We start from the raw sequence: 20922 nt of genomic DNA, 5'->3' as shown, positions 1-20922 counted from the left end.
GTCTACTGAGATAATATCAGTGCGGTTTTTATCTTCAAAAAATACAGTGAAGCATCAGAGAACAAAGCATGTGGAGATAGACATTCACTTTGTTCACGAGAAAGTAAACATGGGTCAAGTTTGAGTTCTTCATGTTCCATTCTCTTCTCAGTTTGCAGACATATTCACCAAAGGTCTTCCTACATCTCTATTCGAGGAATTCAAATCCAGTCTATCCATTTGGCGCTAACGATTAGACTGACGGAGGGAAATAGAATATGCCAAAAAAATCTCCTATATTCTTGGATTTGTACCTAGATTAGAGAAACTGACAATCAAACTTGTTGTATTTAAACATTATGTATTGTACATTATAACACCAAGAGAATACACTAGTTTTCATTAATATTAAATAACTTAAATTATCCTGGTAATCCTCATATCGTTAGAGGGCATGAAAGGAATTTACATTTCCTGAAGTCCTCTCCAGCCGTAGGTTCTGAACTACGCCTTTTATGTGCCTGGATCATGAAACAAGAACACGAAATGGTAAGACACTGAATTGAGTTAATGTAAAGGGAAACAGTTGCATCATACATGTGTTTCAAATTCTGGCTTAGGTGTAGCGTACTGTCGATCTCCAGCATACCTACTAACAAACATAGCCGTGCCTATAATTAATTACACGAAGACAAAGTTGGTCACATACACAAGAACAAAGTTTTTTTAAAAAAAGTTGAAACCTGTATAAGGCAGACACTTCCTCTTCTTCATCGGTGGCTTGTACTATTGTACACCAAGTTTCCAAGTCCAACAACGGATTGTTTGTTAAGCCAGAATTTGACCCATATGCCAGCAACAAGAAATGAAAGGAACGAAGCTAAGACCAAAAGAGTTATCAAGAATCATTGAAACCAAGATAAGAGATGAACCAGATTAAGCTGAAGAACATTAGTTCTAAGCTTTACTGCGTGCCTGAACGACGGTGTTTTTGTTTACCGCATGAAAGGATCACCAGAGTCTCCCATGAAGAAAGAGATCTTTCAGATGGGAGATTCACTTTGCATAGACGATCAATCAAACCTAAATGATTCTTAAACCGGATTCCGAATATGGAAAGATAACCAAAGGTGAAAAGTGAAAACAAAGCAGTCTTTATATGTTTAGACTTTAGGCCCTGTGTCTCAACGAGAGTTTTGTAGCTAAGCTAATTATACCTTTGTGCATACCAGATTACAGATCATCAAATGTTCTTATTTACTATTCTGTATATATGTTCAGCGATTTTTCTACGAAATTTATACGAGCGATAGAAAGCAACCATTAATTGGTACATATTTGGTGTATGCCATTACATGTGAAGAAAGACGAGAAAGTGATTGTTTAGCCAAAATACTTATCTCTTGGAAGTGGACTAGGAACCGTTTATGAGGAACTGAAGACCGAAGACTACAATAATGGCTAGAACGGACAGGTAAGACAAGCCCTTAGACCACACCCAACAAACCAAACAGCCCATTTGGTAGACTGGCCCAGTTTTTGTTTTTTCTTTGGTGTATACTGACTACCCTACAATGCTCAACATCATCAATTATATGGTCAGCTTGGTTTTCTTCCTTTTCTTTTCTCTTTCTCAAAAACAACACCTCATTATCCAATAAGCGAGTACAAGATTTTAATTTCAACAAAAAAATGTAATCTCAGAATCAGTGAAATGAAATACTATCACCCAAAAACACTCGAAATTTATCTACCTAATCAAATGTAAATAAAGCTTTTGTACTATTATGAGACAAGATTCACTCTACAAAAGAAAGAATAGTCTCTTAAACCACAAATCTAAAATAATTTTGCTATAACCAATAATACATGGGAGACTAATCGAGATAAATCTAATCCAAAAATATGGTCAGTGATTGCCGCATAGTCCGACTGAAATCCATGGATCAACTAGTACCACACCGTAGCGCTTGAATTCCGACATGCTTTCTTCATCATAGTTGAAATTTCCTAGCCCCTTGCCAAAAGATGAATACAAAACACATAAAAAAAAAGAGAAACAATTTATTTATGGGTTAATTTGATGAATGGCCATATTGGGAAAAATATTAGATTTGTAGTAAGAGGGTAGAGAGAGATAGGAAAAGAAAGGAGGAGAGAAAAGGTGATATGGTTAGTTGGTTAAATATAGTCTTTTTGGTTATAGGATCAAATTTCTCTTTATTTATAGCTGGGGGAATTGTTCACTATAGGGATGTTACCGAGTGTCAACCAATTAGACAAAAACCAACAAAAGGTATAAGGGAACCACCGACTTTGATCATAGACGACCAACTGCCAGTGCTGGAAATTTATGCTCCATCGAGATATACCGGAGCCTTCAGACTCTCTAATACTCACTTTGTCTTTGAGAACCAAAGGGCCGGAGCTCTTTGAGGGATTCGCTGTAGACAAAAGAAGGAACAGCCGTACTCCCCACAGAAAATCTTTACAGAGACATATCATCATGAGATACCAATCCCATATCATCATCTAAGGAAAAAAGACAAATGTCTTCTCTAAAAGAGAGGGAAGAGGTGGAGCAATGGTGGAACTCTGATGAACGTTACTCACCACCATATGTTCACACTGCCGCATGCATGTGGACCTCTAAGATTTCACCAACTTGAGCTCTTCGACTAGATCCAGGGATACCATTCTTTCCCAGAAACACATGCCTTTTCCAAAAGTAAGTCCAAGGGAAAAATCTTTGCCACAACAATATCCAGGCCCTCCTTGCAACATACATCTCCAAGCCTCATCTTTTCACCAGATTTGTGGTTGGCTGAGATTGAATCTTTATACCAACAAATCATCATGAGATACCAATCCCATATCACCACAATATGTTCAAACTTCCGCATGTGGACTTCTAAGATTTCACCAATTTGAGCTCTTCGACTATATCCAGAGATACCATCCATTTCCAGCAACACATGCCTTCTCCAAAAGTAAGTCCAAGGAGACAATATTTGCCACAACAACATCCAGTCTCTCTTTGCAACCCACATCTCCAAGCCTCATATTATCACCAGATATGTGGTTGGCTGAGATTGAATCTTTCACATAACCAACCAATGAGAAAGTGATATATCGACTTGACAAAAGGAGGAGCAAGAAGGGCAAAAACAAAGATGAATGAGGAAGTAAACGGGCTCTGGTACCGGCGCTAGTCACCAAACGCCGGATAAGTAGGAAGAAGATCTAGGGTTGTATTTGATCTTAGTTTGAGGGTAGTTGTAACTCCTTGATCCGGTCCAAGTCTAAATTTACTTGATCATCCATGCAACAATAAAACAAGAACATGCACAGCCAAGCACTTTGAACCCAATCCAAACCGAAGATGCCACAATGTGTACACAAACATTCAATATTCCGAGGTTTCCAAGATGAATCTCGAGACCCCAATTCAAACGTCTAAACATAACTCAAGGCTTTTCAACCGAGATACATCCAATAATTAGTTTGTACCATACCAAGACCAAATATCATACAAAGCCCAAGTATTTTACAAATATGATTTATTCATATAATACTTAGGTTTCACATGTAACCAAAGATACATATAGATCCCACAGGGAGATCAACACTCAAAACATGACAATACATATATATTCACATTTGTAAAAAGGCACAACACTACACAAGATTTTCTTAAACTTAATTAGCCTGTATAGTTTCCCACTAATGGTTACATGTAAAACAAGTAGAGTTATGAGAAAGTAGTTTGCTTAGTGAGTTTGGCTTCCCAGTACCCGCATAATCGATTCCCCAAAAACCCAAAAATAACAATTATTACGCAAGACATCATCAAGATATGCAACAACCATGATACTAATGCATACTTAATATACTACATGCATATACTATACTTCCATGACTTCCACCTCTAGGCCTCTACACACCCATTTGACATTGTCCCATCCCATTTAATCCATGCACCCAAAATATCATAGCCACAAAGGCTAAATAACCGATGGTCATGCACATATTCAGCAGCCTCTAAAAACCAAAACACCCGGACCACTGCATTGTCAAGCGGTCCTATTCACTACCATGCATCAAACTGATTATAGCCACAAAGGATAAATAATCGATGGTCACAAACATATTTGGCTGCCTATAAAAACCAGCATGCCCGGATCGTGCATCGACATGCGCCTCCACGGACCTACAATTCAGTATCGTCTCTCTGTGCTTCCATACTGATGGGTTCTAAAATGGTCACAACAAATATTTCCGTACATAATTGTGGGAACCGAAATTCACACTGTCGATTTCCGTTTAAATAAGGAAACTAGGAAAACCCTAATTTCCCAGAGGACCCGGATATCTGTTAATTACCACACGTCAAGCAATCAGAACACGAGAACAACAACGATAAAAGTAAGAAATCGAAAAGAGAGCAAAGTAGATCTTTATTCCGAATCTGCGTATGAGCGTTACAACAAGGTATAAGCCTGGGCTCGAGAGCTGTCGGCGAGATTCCTAGTTCTAGCAACCCTAAGACGGCTAAACCTAATTGAGTCGCAGCTCGAAATAACAAAAACGGAAAATTGCCTAAATTGCTCTAAGTGCTAAGTTTGCTCTGAAAAAAGTTTTCTCTCTGCTCCTCGCCTAGGACTCCTTATATACTAGCTCCAAGGTCGGTTTACGCTTTTACTCTTCTGCCCTTAAGCCGTCATAGCATAAAAACGGAGATATTCTATTTTTCCCGATTTTCACAATTATCTTCAAAACTTCCGTATTTATCCGCGGAAACTTGACATTTATCCTTCCTCGTGGGCCAAGCGTGAACCATGCTGTGGTTCACGGGCTTTTGGTTAGGAAAAATCGTAGGATGGGCCTCGAGTCGTGTTTTTGGTCCCTTTGGGCCGTCTTCCGACTCGACACGTTTACTACGAGTTTTCCGCGGTTTCTAATCCGCGAAGTTTGATCGATGAATTGGAATAGCGGGAAACATGGACTGAGCTTGCTACGGTCTTCGGGAGATAGCATTCGAAGGTTTGACGAGAATGCAAGGACTGGTGTCGTATCGATGTTCGGAAAGGTTCAATCGCTACACAGCGACCGAACTTTGGCTCGAGCCCGGTCGCTACGTAGCGACCGAGCGAGACGAGTGCTCGGTCGCTACGTAACGACCGAGCTTTGGCTTGAGCTCGGTTACGTAGCGACCGAGCGGGACGATCGCTCGGTTGCTACGTAGCGACCGAGCTTTGGCTCGAGCTCGGTCGCTACGTAGCGACCGAGCGGGACGATCGCTCGGTCGCTACGTAGCGACCAAGCTTTGGCTCGAGCTCGGTCGCTACGTAGCGACCGAGTAGGACGATCGCTCGGTCGCTACGTAGTGACCGAGCTTGACTGAGCTCGGTCGCTACGTAGCGACCGAGCGGGACGATCGCTCGGTCGCTACGTAGCGACCTGTTTCGAGCTTTCGTCGGACATCTCGATTCTTTCTTCCGTAAAGCTTTTTCGTAAGAAAGAGTCTATTTCGAAAAATACTCTTCGGAGAAATTCTTATTTTCTTCCTCGGACGTTTTGAATGTTAAATTTGTCGTAACCGTTTTTGACCCCAACAGTTAGCCCCCCAGCCCGTTAGAGTTGTGACTCTAGCGGGCAGATAGATGACTTTGACAAGGTTAAGTGTATTGGACGAAATTTACATTTAAAATTCCGCGGAAAAAAGTTGTCGAGACGACATTCCGAACCCATACTTCTATAAGTAGTGAGCTCTTGTCATTCATTTTCTTCACACCTTCCCTCCTTCATTCCTTCAAAAACCTCTCTAGTTTCATAATTTTCCTTTCAACATGTCTTCCTCCCAAGGTGACAAGAAGGATTCCGACGTCGAGATGGGTGAGGCCACTTCTCCGGCTCCGGTCCAACTTCTCCGGATTCCGACGTCGAGATGGGTGAGGCCACTAGTTCGTCGCCAAGCCGAAAAAGGATTGGCTCAAACTGGCTCCGAGTTTCCGTCTTCTTTCGCGCAGGTCGTTGCCCCGTGTCATGGGACCGACGTCGCGGCTCTTCTCCCGCAAGCCCTACCTGCGGGATCTTCCACGACTCCGATCCTCGTCGAGGACAAAGAGAAAGCCGCTGACTCTATGCCTCCGCCTCCAGCCAGAAAAGAAATCGTTCTGGCATTGCGTGCTCCTAGCGCTGTCCTGGCTACTCAGCCTAAGAGTCGGAAGAGGAAACTTGCCAAGAGCGGTGACGGGGAGACTTCGCAGCGAGGTGGGTCGAGCCTAGCATCGGGACTTCGCGGAAAGGTTTGTTTCTTGTTTGAATTCTCGATCGTCTTTCGTGCATTCTTTTCACGGACTTAGTCTTAAGAATTTTTACCGTTCGCAGTTCATATCGTTGATCGATGGGATGATCAGCGAATGTGGTTCTGAGACCAGTCGCCTTTCCGGGGAGTTGGTGGAGCTTCAGGGCAGATGGTCCGAAACCGAGGCTATGTTGACGGCTGTCGAGGACTCTCACTCTGCGAAAGTGTCGAAGCTCGAGGTTGCGATAGGAGAGCTTGAGAGGGACCTTGGGAAGACGGCGAGTTCCTTGCTTAAGGAAAAGAAGGCCAGGAAGGCCAAATCCTCGGAGGTGCGCCGACTCCAGCGTCAGATCGAGAGTGACGCGGGACTAGCGCGCCGCGGGATCCAAGAGGCTACGGATGCTCTTCGTGCGGAGTTTCAAGCTCGCTTGGCGAAGATTTCTGCTTCCCTGGGTTCCCTCGAGTGTATCCGGAGCAGGGATTTCGCTTTGGCGACGATTGAGGGCGGGATGGCCGTAGTTCGGTCGTTCCAAAGTAAGACTCCCCCGACCTTGGAGGCCGAAGAGGCCCGGCTGTCCGGCTGCAAGGGAGATATGGCGGCCGAGGATGGAGATTTCGGTCTCATCCTGGCCGACTTGAAATCCGCGTGCTTCCTTCCGACATGTTCAGAAGACCCAGAGGGGAAATACCCGATGGTCGGAGAGAACGGAAGCGACGCGGCTCCAGGCTCGGACGAGGCAGCGGGTGAAGAGGGGGCGTAAGTTCTGAGGGTGACTTGGGTTAGATCTCTTGCGAGAGATTTTTTTATGTTTTTTATGTTTCGGCCTTGAATGGCCTTGTTTGTATTTCGGGACTGGCCGTGTGTGGCTTTGAATCCCTGCCGCTCCGCGGCTTTCTTTTTATGGTACGATAATCGGATAACGTTTTTTTATGAATTTGTGAATAGTGGGGGGAAGGTGATGAGTTGTCGTCTCATATCCTTCTTCGATTGTGAAATGTTTTATTCGAGATCTGTTTCGAGAGTTCTTCCGCGAGATGTGAACTCCGCGGGGGTGCTGAAGGTGTCGAACATAAACATAGAGGCATGGTTTAAGAATCTCCTATCTTTCGATATCATGCCTTTGAGATGTTAGAGACCAGTGCGCTGGGTTTAGGGCAAGACCTAGGTTTACTTTCGGTTTAAGGATTATGCGGTGACTAACCGGCTATCGTTTTTCCTGTCGCGATTTCTTCCTGATTCGTATCGATGTAAAGTCCGCGAAAAGTTCTCGGCTTATACGACTTGTTTGATACGAATCGAGCATCTCTCCGGAGACCGGAAGTGCTAGACCAAAATTTCGGATTTCTTTTATAGCGCTATTATCCTTGTGTCGGATGTAAGAGAGTCATCTCCGTGAGATGGCTATGTCTGTTTAGGACGTTTGTGAGTTCGATGTGATCAGCATCGGACTTGGTGGCGCGTGCCGTTGTTTTGATTATTTTGCGCAAAATAAGTGTTAGTGTGTGCATATATATGTCTTTTTGTGACGGAGGTTTCGTTTGCTCGGAAGAAATAAACTTTGAGGCATCTTTTGCGACGTCTCGCGATGCTAAAGGTTGCTTTCCCAAGCGGCCGACTAATTTCCGAAGACCTCGTTCTGATTTTACGGGTGAGGATGTTTTGATAAGTCGAAAACACCTAGAGCGTGGTAAGAAGTTTTTTCAATTTTTTGGGAGTATACGAGTATACGTACCCACTCCCCCCCTTTTTAATGAGGGGGGACAGCTGAATTTGCCTTTCGACAAACTGCCTACGTACTCCTTGCGGAGATCAAGCCGTCTCGTAGTTCAGTGATTGCGAGTTGGTTTGTTTAGTGATAGTATTTTTTGAGATGCATCGCATTCCAGGTTCTAGGGATTTTTATACCCTGCATGTTGGCTATTTCGTAAGAACCTGGTCGGACAACTTTTTCGATTTTATAGGGACCTTCCCAGTTTGCTCCGAGTTTTCCCGCGTTTCGTTCAGCGGTGTTTTGGAAGACTTTGCGAAGGACCAGATCTCCCTGATTGAACCTACGATTCTGTACGTTGGAATTATAGTATCTCGCAGCGGCATGCTGGTAGTTTTGAATTCGGATGAGCGCTCGATCTCGGCGTTCGTTAATGAGGTTGAGATCGTCCAAGAGCATAGCATTGTTGAGTTCCTCTCGTTCGGGTAAGAACCTTCTTCGAACACCGGGAAATTCTACTTCTGCGGGAATCATGCATTCCGTGCCGTATACCAGGGCGAAGGAAGTTTCTCCCGTTGCTCGCCTTGGGGTGGTACGGTGAGACCAGAGGACTCCCTCGAGTTCATCGGCCCATCTACCTTTTTTGGCCTCCAAGCGTTTCTTCAGTCCGTCGAGAATGGTCTTGTTGATTGTTTCAGCCTGTCCGTTGCATTGCGGATATCTGGGAGTTGACTTGTTGAGTCGTATCTTCCACTTTTCGCAGAATGCCTCGAATCGGGTGGAAATGAACTCCATGCCTACAGATGATGTTTTTCCATACGAAATTCTCGACTTGGACGTCTTTTATACTTGCGTACGAGTCCGCCTCTACCCATTTTGAGAAAAAATCGGTAAGGACTAGAAGGAAACGCTTTTGCTTTGAATTATGCAGAGGTCCGACAATATCCATGGCCCAGCGCATAAAAGGATAAGGCGATGTGATGGAGGAAAGAACTTCGGTCGGTTGTCGGATAGTTGGCGCATGCCTTTGGCATTTTTCGCATTTTCGTGCGAATTTCTCGCAATCTCCGATCATTGTTGGCCAATAGTATCCGTGGCGTTTGATTTTCACGGCTAGTGATCTTCCGCCGGAATGGTTGCCGCATGAGCCGGAATGTATTTCCTCCATTACTTTCCTCGCCTTTTCTCCTTCCAGGCACGTCAGGAGTGGTCCGGAGATTCTCCATTTGTAGATTTCGCCGTCCACTGTTACGTAGCGTGCGGCCTGTGTTCGGATCTTGCGAGCTGCCCATTTTTCGGCGGGCAGTTGCCCGTCGATAATGTAGTCTCGAATCGTCTGAAGCCATGGGGTATCACACCGTAATCAGATTGCTCCGATGGTGGTGGTATCGTAATTTCTTCTTCCTCGTCGTCTTGACCCTCTATGAGATTGACAACGACTGGCGGTCCGATACTCGGATGTTCGATGAATTCGACCGGAATTACCCTTTTGAGTCCTGGATCGGAACTTGATGCTAAGGCCGCGAGGGCGTCCGCCTGGACATTCTCGGAACGGGGGATCCGGGTAAGGGCGAAACAGTCGAAGTCTTGAGCTAGACCTTGGACCAGTTTGAGGTACGCGTCCATCCGTTCGTCTCTGGCTTCATACTCTCCGCTGAATTGACTGGCCACTAACTGGGAGTCGCAGTAAGCGTGGAGATTACGTATTTTTAAGCCGTGAGCCAAACGTAGACCTGCGATCAATGCTTCGTATTCGGCCTCGTTGTTTGAGGCATGGAATTCCAGTCTGAACGATTGTTCCAAGATCTCGCTCGTTGGAGATGTGAGACGGATCCCGATACCCGATCCTTGCTTGGATGAGGATCCGTCGACGTGGAGGAGCCAGGTGGAATTTGGTTCCTCATTGGTTATTGCTCCCGTTGGAAGTTCGACCAAAAAGTCTGCGAGCACTTGTGATTTTGCGCTCGTCCTTGGTCGGTATTCGATGTCATACTCGCTCAACTCGACCGCCCACTTAGCCAATCGGCCTGATTGACTTGGGCTATGCAAAATTGTCCGTAAGGGAAAAGTCGTGAGGATGACAATCGTGTGGGATTGGAAATATGGTCTTAGTTTTCGGGCCGATGTTACGACCGCGCATGCCAATTTTTCCATCAACGGATACCTAGATTCGGCATCCAGCAAGGTTTTGCTTATGTAAAAAATAGGTTTCTGCTCCCCGCGTTCTTCCCTGATCAGGACTCCGCTTACGGCTGTTGCCGATACCGCGATGTACAAGAATAAAGGCTCCCCTTCCACGGGTTTTGCGAGGACTGGAGGAGTAGCTAAATAACGCTTCAGCTGTTGGAAGGCGTTTTCGCACTCTTCCGTCCATTCGAATTTTTTATTTCCTCGCAGGACGTCGTAGAAGGGCAGGCACTTATCTGTTGATCGTGAAATAAATCGGTTAAGTGCTGCGATTCTGCCGGTCAGTCTTTGGACTTCCCGTTTATTCTTTGGTGAAGCCATCTCGATTAGAGCGTTGATCTGTTTTGGATTTGCTTCGATGCCGCGGTATGTGACCAAGTAGCCGAGGAATTCCCCTGATGCCACGGCGAATCTACATTTTGTCGGGTTGAGCTTCATGTTATGGGAGTTTAGTTGTGCAAAGCATTCTTCGAGATGTGACACGTGATCTCTTGCTTTGAGGGATTTGACGAGCATGTCGTCGATATAAACCTCCATCGTTTTTCCGAGTTGTTTGGAGAACATTCGGTTCACGAGTCGTTGGTAAGTTGCTCCAGCGTTTTTGAGGCCGAAGGGCATTACCTTATAGCAATAAGTTCCGCGATCGGTAATGAACGCAGTCTTCTCACGATCGTCGGGATTCATCCTAATTTGATTATAACCTGAGAAGGCATCCATGAAGGATAAGAGTTCGTTGCCCGCTGTTGCTTCTACCAATCGATCGATATGTGGTAGAGGGAAGCTATCCTTTGGACATGCCTTGTTTAGGTCGGTAAAATCTACGCAAACTCGCCACTTCCCGTTTTTCTTTTTGACTACTACGGGGTTGGCGAGCCAGTCCGGGTATCTTACTTCCGTTATCGACCCAACTTTAAGCAATTTTTCGACCTCATCGTTTACTGCGGCAGCACGTTCGGGTCCTAGCTTCCGTCTTTTCTGTTTGACGGGTTTGAATGTTGGGTCGATATTCAGCTCGTGACATGTTATGTTAATGTCGATTCCGGCATATCTTCCGCAGCCCATGCGAAAGTATTAAGGTTCTTTTTAAGACAGGTTATGAGTTCTGTCCTTAAAGGCTCGTGGAGATTGGCTCCAATCTCGACGCAGCGTTCTGGGAAGGCTTCGTCGAGACAGATCGTTACCACGGGTTCACATGTTGGCTCGCGTTTTTCATCTAGAGCTGCGATGCTGCGAGACTGCCAGAAGAATTCCGCTGAATCCTGACTTCGCGTATCTTTGCTGGAGGTCTTTTTCTCCGCTTTCTTAGGAGTAATTTCGAGGATCGGTCTCTTTCGTTTTAGTTCCGCGGCGAAACAAACCTGTGAAACTCTTGGATTTCCCCAGATTACCTCGACTCCGTTAGGGGTCGGGAACTTGAGGCAAAGATGGTAGGTTGATGGGATTGCGCGCATGGTGTTCAGCCATGGCGTCCCCATGATAACGTTGTAAGATGCGGGGCGGTCAACGACTAGAAACTCTGTGATGTTTGTCACGGTTCCGGCTTTGACAGCGAGTCTAATCGATCCATAGGCCATGGTCGTTTCCCCCGAAAGTCCTAGCAGTGGGCTTGGGCATTTTGCGATTTCGGATTGACTGATCCCCATCTTTTCAAGAGTGTCTTTGAAGATGATATCGGCCGAGCTTCCGGTATCGATTAGTACTCTAGCGACGTCGATATCTCGAATCGTCAACTCGATAACAAGGAGATCGTTTCGAGGTTTGGCTCGATCGATTGCTTCTCCCCCCTTGAATGAGATGACGTTCGCGCACGTCGAATCTTGCATACCGTTCCTGATCGTTGAGTGGCTTTTGCGGGTTAGATTGATCCGTAAGTCCCCCTCCTTCTAGCGCCAAACTGTGGGAACCGAAATTCACACTGTCGATTTCCGTTTAAATAAGGAAACTAGGAAAACCCTAATTTCCCAGAGGACCCGGATATCTGTTAATTACCACACGTCAAGCAATCAGAACACGAGAACAACAACGATAAAAGTAAGAAATCGAAAAGAGAGCAAAGTAGATCTTTATTCCGAATCTGCGTATGAGCGTTACAACAAGGTATAAGCCTGGGATCGAGAGCTGTCGGCGAGATTCCTAGTTCTAGCAACCCTAAGACGGCTAAACCTAATTGAGTCGCAGCTCGAAATAACAAAAACGGAAAATTGCCTAAATTGCTCTAAGTGCTAAGTTTGCTCTGAAAAAAGTTTTCTCTCTGCTCCTCGCCTAGGACTCCTTATATACTAGCTCCAAGGTCGGTTTACGCTTTTACTCTTCTGCCCTTAAGCCGTCATAGCATAAAAATGGAGATATTCCATTTTTCCCGATCTTCACAATTATCTTCAAAACTTCCGTATTTATCCGCGGAAACTTGACATTTATCCTTCCTCGTGGGCCCAGCGTGAACCATGCTGTGGTTCACGGGCTTTTGGTTAGGAAAAATCGTAGGATGGGCCTCGAGTCGTGTTTTAGGTCCCTTTGGGCCGTCTTCCAACTCGACACATTTACTACGAGTTTTCCGCGGTTTCTAATCCGCGAAGTTTGATCGATGAATTGGAATAGCGGGAAACATGGACTGAGCTTGCTATGGTCTTCGGGAGATAGCATTCGAAGGTTTGACGAGAATGCAAGGACTGGTGTCGTATCGATGTTCGGAAAGGTTCAATCGCTACACAGCGACCAAACTTTGGCTCGAGCCCGGTCGCTACGTAGCGACCGAGCGAGACGAGTGCTCGGTCGCTACGTAGCGACCGAGCTTTGGCTCGAGCTCGGTCGCTACGTAGCGACCGAGCGAGACGATGCTCGGTCGCTACGTAGCGACCGAGCTTTGGCTTGAGCTCGGTCGCTACGTAGCGACCGAGCTTGGCTGAGCTCGGTCGCTACGTAGCGACCGAGCAGGACGATCGCTCGGTCGCTACGTAGCGACCGAGCGGGACGATCGCTCGGTCGCTACGCAGCGACCGAGCGGGACGATCACTCGGTCGCTACGTAGCGACCGAGCTTTGGCTCGAGCTCGGTCGCTACGTAGCGACCGAACAGGACGATCGCTCGGTCGCTACGTAGCGACCGAGCTTGGCTGATCTCGGTCGCTACGTAGCGACCGAGCGGGACGATCGCTCGGTCGCTACGTAGCGACCTGTTTCGAGCTTTCGTCGGACATCTCGATTCTTTCTTCCGTAAAGCTTTTTCGTAAGAAAGAGTCTATTTCGAAAAATACTCTTCGGAAAAATTCTTATTTTCTTCCTCAGACGTTTTGAATGTTAAATTTGTCGTAACCGTTTTTGACCCCAACAATAATCCCATAATGCATAGTAATAATATTATATAGTTCCTAATGATAATACTCATACATATCATAACCATTCAACATACTAATCATCTAGGTCAAACGACCAACAAGCAGTCATGTATATCAACCACACCAATCAATATCAGTATCCTCAATCATAACAATCATAAAAATCTCGTCATGATAGTATTATTTAGGTTCTCATAAGAATATTAAAGCATACCATGTTCGTTCACTTAACTAACTACCTAGTCATGTACCATGAATATAACATTCATATCATATCATACCAAGAAAGACCATCATTGCCAAGTAAGACAATCAATAATCATAATAAATTCTCACACTTGCTTTGCAGTACATCAACAAGCATAACCAAGGCTCATCTTGGCTTTTTGGAATAAGAAAACTACACAGTATGATTTATTTGGTTTTCGGGTCTCTTAGAAAAAAACTTTGGTTCTAAGGTGTTCCAATCATAATTAGGATAAACTAACCTCATATTTGTATTCAGGATAGAACACTAAGCTGGAAAGGAAATCTAAACTTAAAAAGAACTTACCGAAGCCTATTCGACCTAAGCTGATCAAAAATTACTCTTTGGACGCCTCTAAAGTAAGTTGGACGTCTAACTATTCGTATCACGGTTTGGTGATTTAACTATGGTTTCATAATGAAACACAGCTCCCTTATTTATACTATAGGAGAAGGCCGGCTTGAGTCACCTCCTCAACCTTAGGAAGTGACAAATGTCGGCACTCAGGTTTCGCGTCTTCGAAAGCATATGAACCAACATTTTTTTAATAATATGTTTGATTCTCATCAGAACCAACATTTTTTTTAATTCAAAACACATAAAATCAAAAACTGTAGGTGCCAACTTTTATAAACTATTTAAGGATATAATTACTAAAATCTCTTTGCTATAGTTGTTCGACAGATTTTCGGTTTATTTTTTGGTAATGTGTTTGATTCTCATTATAAACAACATTTTTGAGATTATTTTAGGTGCTTAGTTCTATTGAACCTATGCTGACCAGATATATCACACCTTCCAACGGTGTGATGAACCGCCCGGTCATGGATGTAAACCACAACCAATGGTTTTAGAGTGTCATGGCCGGATCTGAGAATGTGAGAGCTTGAAACATTTCTTTAGAATTCTAGTACTTTTTTTCTCTATAATTTAGAGTCTTATATCAATGTAAAAGCCATCCCAAAAAATTGGGGACCAAAGCTAATGTTTCATCCGGCCATACCAAGATCCAGCTATGTAGAGTGCAGAGTGACCATCCAAATAGCCACCTTCTCAATAAACCTGCCATCGTTGGTATTGTCATTTGGCTTTGCTTCGACTTGCATGATTTTTAATTAGTCGTTGGCAGGGGCGAAGCTAGTACAGCCACTATGGGGGCACATGCACCCATAATATTATTAATAATAGCTATTTAGTATGCAAACGTTCAACAAAAATCAGTTAGTTGTGATGGTTTAATGCATAAGTGCACCCCCCTCAGAATCTCAGTTTCGATTCCCTCTTAGCCCATCTAAATTTTGTATATCTTATGCACCCGTTAGAAAATGATCCTGGCTTCGCCCCTGATCGTTGGATGAGTAGGTTAAACAGTAGTGGTAGAGAGAAGCATACATACAAGATAGTGGAATCACTTTAAGAAAGAAGAAAGATAGCAAGAGATAATTTCTATTTTTAACTCTCACTTATTACCACAAACATAATTTTTTTGTTGAGTGAAAAAGACAACACATAACCAGGGGTGTAACATAACCAAATTAATCAATTACATCTTATATGTCTAGTGTAAAATCATAAATATTTAAATGTCACTGGGTGCTCGTGCACCCTTTATTGATCAACCTTGCTTCGCCTCTGCTTATAACAATGGAAAGGCGGATCCACTTAGAGGAAAATAAGATCAATTGACACCGATTAAACAAAAGAAGACTGATTTGTAAGCTAGATTTCATAAGAAAAAACAACTCAGTTGGTTTAATTCTCTTCTCTTCCCTTCATGCAATTCTTTTTGTTCTCTTTAGTTTTTTTCTTGTTTTGTTATAGTCTAAGTTTACAATACAAACTATGACTAAGGTGACAAAATTTTCTGGATCCGCACTGCATAACAAAATATGCAGCACATAGCATGCAAACTTTAATGGACTCAGCTTGGGATATTTAAAATTTGGCCCACTATTATCCATGCATGCAAGCTTTTGTTGCTTGTATTTTTAGTATCCTAACGTTTTGACTTTTGATAATCACTTAAAAGATTGTTGTTCGACAACTGTAAATTTACACGTTATATTGAATACGATTAGGGCCGACTCAAAGATTTTAAGGTTAGTAAAATTCAGTAAGAATTTGATAGGTGTTTCGCCTGATGCCGGCATAAACATTTTGTAATTATTCATTAATACATATTTACTAATTAAAAGATGATAATAATACATTATTATTTATATTACTTTTTAACCAATTATTATTTATGTTTGCATTTGAACATTCTTAGGTATAAGTTTTTAAAATATGTTTTGTACATTTATTTAATATTAATAGGTAAATCTTAAAAATCATTCAATATTTTATTTTCAGTTATATAAAATTAAGAATTTTACTTTATTAATATTTAGTTATATGTTCTTTCTGGTTTTTAAATTTTTAATTTCTATTAAAAATATTTTTAGATAACAACACAGTATATATAAAAATTATCTTTTTATTTTAATATATGTTTTTGGATTTTGGATAATTCTTATTATTATTTTTAATTTTAACCAATTATCTAATAAAAATAGTTTAATTTTTTTTAGGTAATTTATATATTTTATTCATTAAGGATATAAACAATATTAATCACTCTAACTTTTAAAGTGAAATCTCTGATGTGAAAATTCACTTTGCAAATAATAATATAGATAGATTAATTTAAGAACACAAAGCAAATGTTTTAAATTCGCTATACATGATTCGCTCCAAATACAATATTATCAATTTGCTACTTTTCTCTAAGTCAGTAAAAACACTTCTAATGGAGAGTTCTAGCTTAGAAATTCTAAAAATACATATATGTGTATGTAATTGTGGAGTTTTAAATTTTGCAGGAAACCCAACCCAAAATAACTTACAGAGATATTTTGGGTTGAGTTTTCCGTAAAGTTTAGAACCTATACACATATATAATATATATACATATATGTATTTTTAGAATCCGTAAACTATGATTTTTCATTGGGGTGCTCTAATTCTCTGTTGAACAACATTTTAATGATTACTATTACAAGAAAAACTTTTATTGTTTTAAATAGCTTTATTATATTGTAGCTGCTGAAACACTTCTTGTTTTGTTTATGGGGACGAATTTATTGTCTTCGGGCTATAAGAAAAGAGGTAGTGGCTGAAACTTCTTATTTGTAGGCAGGCCTGGTCCAAATATATAATGGACCCTGTTCATATATATACGATGGACCAAATTATGCATTGCTAAAATATTTTGAGGGTTTTTTTTTCCACAAAAATCTCTAAATAAAAACAAAAAATGGAATTTCAAAGCTAGCTAAATAGGGATTTTGGATCTTGAGGGATCGTCACACCTAAAATAATGTTCCTTTTGAAACTTGATAAAATTATATAGCAAAAAAAAAGAAGAAATTTATAAAGTCAAACACTAGTTTTCGATGGATATACCTAAACTTTCCGACAAAGACTTTGAGTTCGGTGGCAACTTCTATCGCCGGTCACCATCTGATCTCATGTTTTTTTTGTTTCTTTTTGATACTGATTATGTAAAAATATTGATCGGTTTTATCATGTTTGTTCAGTTTTCTTTTGTCCCTTCCGATTATTATCAGATCTATTCTTTTGTTTGTTAAGTTAGATGGGTTTCCAACCTAAAACCAATTGTTGTTAAGTGGAGTTGTCCATCTATCTTATATATTACTAATGATCTATTCCACTATCCGATATGAGATATTTTGTGTCTAATATACTCTTTTGAGATAATGGTTTTTTGAGCGTTAATTTTGGAATGCTCAGACAAAAATCGATGAGCCAACTTTAGGCTATATCGATGTGGATCATGTTGGACTGCGTGGATCGGGCTCTAATACCATGTCAATTTCCTGGACTTCCAACTTAAAACCAATTGGTGATAAGTGGGGGCCACTCCACTTATCACTAATTGGTTTTAGGTTGGAAGCTCATCTAGCTTAACATGGTATCAGAGCAGACCTAACATCCTGACCTATTAATCCGGTCCGGACAGCGGCCCGACCATCCTATTACCTGATCATCCATAGAAGACTCAGTTCCGATGAGATTGCTAAAAAATAAAGCATTATCTCGGAAGAGATATGATGGGTTCTGCGAGATTAATGATTATACGCACCATTATCGAGAGAAGGTGTTGGAGAGAAGATCTTACATTGGAAATATGTAAGGAATTTAAATAATATATAAGAGACTTGGGCAAATCCACTAATCGCTAATTGGTTTTGAGTTGAAAGTAGAAAACTTGTCACCGTTGCAGAGTCTCTATCGTCTGGTCGGTTTTAAAAGACAGATCTGGTTTCACTAGTGATGTCTCACCCCAACGGTCTTGGATTACTCTTCCCTGTCACTGGTTAATATTCAATTCTTTTATGATATGAGTATCAGTCTTTGTTATAGATATGTTCAACAAAGCTTTTTCATGCGTTTGAAGACTTGAAAGTGTAGGATTCACTTTCAAGATCAGAATAAGTAGAATCAGAGTTCTATTCAGAAAGTTCCGGTAATATTCTGAATCCGGCTACACTGTCAATCTCAGAGCTCAATCTACTAGTGATCTGTAGAAGATTGTCCAACTCAATCGGCGATTCGGCATTAAGGCCAACATGGATACATCGTTTCTGGTATCGTTTGCAGCACTTTTTCTCCGGTTCTTCCGACTCCATGGCTATACCGATAGCAATTCAGAAACCTTATCACATGCGTTGACACGTGTTCTCACAGGACATTACGTGCTCATGTTTTAGTATGTGTTGGGCCATCAGGCTTTATATAGTTTTATCACTCTGTTCTTGTATTATCGTGAAAGGATCTTCGAAAAAAATTTTATAACTTCGAATATAAAAGTTTTTTGCTCTAAAAAAAAAAACTTCAAGATTTCAAATTTATGATTTTAAGGAGTAAAACTTTATATTTAGAGTTTTATTACTCAAAACTCCAAATTGAAAGCTTTATTTTTTTATTTGCATTCTGGTCATTTTAATTAATTAAACATTACATTTATCACTTTTAAGTATTTTAACATTTATCATTTTATTCTTTAAAACTTTTGTATATCATAGTATATAAAATTTATTTTAATAAATTCAAATTTTACACATAAAATGAAATATTTTTTTTTCAAATGAGACTTATAATACTTAAAACTAAAATTAGACAACAAGAAAATTACAAAAAATGTAATAAAAAAACTTTTTTAAAAGATTAATGAAGACATGATTATTACACAAATTGAAATATTACAACAACATTAATAGTCTAGTAAATTTTCTTCGGAATCTCTAAAATATTGTCCAAACAAATTTTGTGTAACCAAAAATAGAGCATTACATAAATAATTATATAAAATAATGTGGTATTTTGCTTGTAGCTTAATATTTAATTATGTACTTCTATTTATAATTTTATATTTTAGTATAATATTTTATTAATTAATATTACTGCAATATTTTTATATATGTGCTAGTTATTTATAAAAGTTGTATGGGTTTATATTAATTATAACAAATATTAGGACCGTATTATAAATTAGAAATAATTTTGAAGTAAATTTGAAATTTTATTTTTGGAAAAAAACACCTAAAAACTTTAAATATAGAGTTTTGCAAACTCTAAAATAGAAAATCCTTTTGGATATACTCTAAATGGGTTTAATAAAAATATGTTGACCAAAAATATTTTCGACAAATATATGGCATAAAAATTTGTACTTTTTTTTCTCGGCGAAGTTCCATTAAATAAGAAGTCTAAACCGAGCAGTTACACAAATGGTGATGCTTTTTTTGTCATCTACTTATACAGACTCATACAGACTCTGTAAACCAAACCGGGAGATATTGATTCATGTGAACGACGAAAGACGGCTGCTTCCTAACACTATGTGCTAGGCTATCCGCCTTTGTATTTTGCGTTCTTTGTACATGGACGATCTCTGATCGGAGGAAACTTTCTTTCAGGGCTTTAATATCTTTCAAATAACTTGCAAAAACTAGTCATTCTTCTGGTTCCGAAACCAGTGTTGGGGTCAAAAACGGTTACGACGGAATTACCACCCGAAAATCCTCGTAGATCGTATTTCCGAAGGAGTTAGTAAAAGAAGAGACGTAATTTTCGTAAAAATAACCTATACGAGGTTTTTACGAAGAAGTATCCTTTGGGATTCAAACCGAACAAACCAAGCTCGGTCGCTACGTAGCGACCGAGCGATCGTCCCGCTCGGTCGCTACGTAGCGACCGAGCTCGAGCCAAGGCTCGGTCGCTACGTAGCGACCGAGCGATCGTCCCGCTCGTTCGCTACGTAGCGACCGAGCCCAACCAAGCTCGGTTGCTACGTAGCGACCGAGCGCTCGTCCCGCTCGGTCGCTACAAAGCGACCGAGCCCAGCCAAGCTCGGTCGCTACGTAGCGACCGAGCGCTCGTCCCGCTCGGTCGCTACGTAGCGACCGAGCTCAGCCAAGCTCGGTCGCTACTTAGCGACCGAGCGATCGTCCCGCTCGGTCGCTACGTAGCCACCGAGCCCAGCCAAGCTCGGTCGCTACGTAGCGACCGAGCTCAGCCAAGCTCGGTCGCTACGTAGCGACCGAGCGCTCGTCCCGCTCGGTCGCTACGTAGCCACCGAGCCCAGCCAAGCTCGGTCGCTACGTTGCGACCGAGCGCTTGTCCCGCTCGGTCGCTACGTAGCGACCGAGCTCAGCCAAGCTCGGTCGCTACGTAGCGACCGAGCGCTCGTCCCGCTCGGTCGCTACGTAGCGACCGAGCGCTCGTCCCGCTCGGTCGCTACGTAGCGACCGAGCTCAGCCAAGCTCGGTCGCTACGTAGCGACCGAGCGATCGTCCCGCTCGGTCGCTACGTAGCGACCGAGCTCAGCCAAGCTCGGTCGCTGCGTAGCGACCGAGCGATCATCCCGCTCGGTCGCTACGTAGCGACCGAGCTCAAGCGAAAGCTCGGTCGCTACGTAGCGACCGAGCACTCGTCTCACTCGGTCGCTACGTAGCGACCGGGCTCGAGCCAAAGTTCGGTCGCTGTGTAGCGATTGAACCTTTCCGAACATCGATACGACACCAGTCCATGCATTCTCGTCAAACCTTCGAATGCTATCTCCCGAAGACCGTAGCAAGCTCAGTCCATGTTTCCC

General features: G+C 42.2%; 1 long non-coding RNA gene across 1 annotated transcript; it reads right to left on the bottom strand.

Moving 5' to 3' along the window:
- Positions 1–304: 304 nt before the first annotated feature.
- Positions 305–4357, bottom strand: LOC106376578. Its single transcript, XR_001275573.3, has 3 exons — positions 723–4357; positions 577–631; positions 305–500 (listed from the first exon to the last, which is right to left on the bottom strand). It is a non-coding gene; the product is annotated as an uncharacterized LOC106376578 (long non-coding RNA).
- Between the last annotated feature and the right edge of the window lie 16565 nt (positions 4358–20922).

The sequence above is a fragment of the Brassica napus genome, chromosome A1 (genome assembly GCF_020379485.1).
Source record: "Brassica napus cultivar Da-Ae chromosome A1, Da-Ae, whole genome shotgun sequence".
NCBI lineage: Eukaryota > Viridiplantae > Streptophyta > Magnoliopsida > Brassicales > Brassicaceae > Brassica > Brassica napus.
The sequence above is the reverse complement of the archived record's forward strand: the minus strand, read 5'-3'. Positions and strand labels throughout refer to the sequence as shown.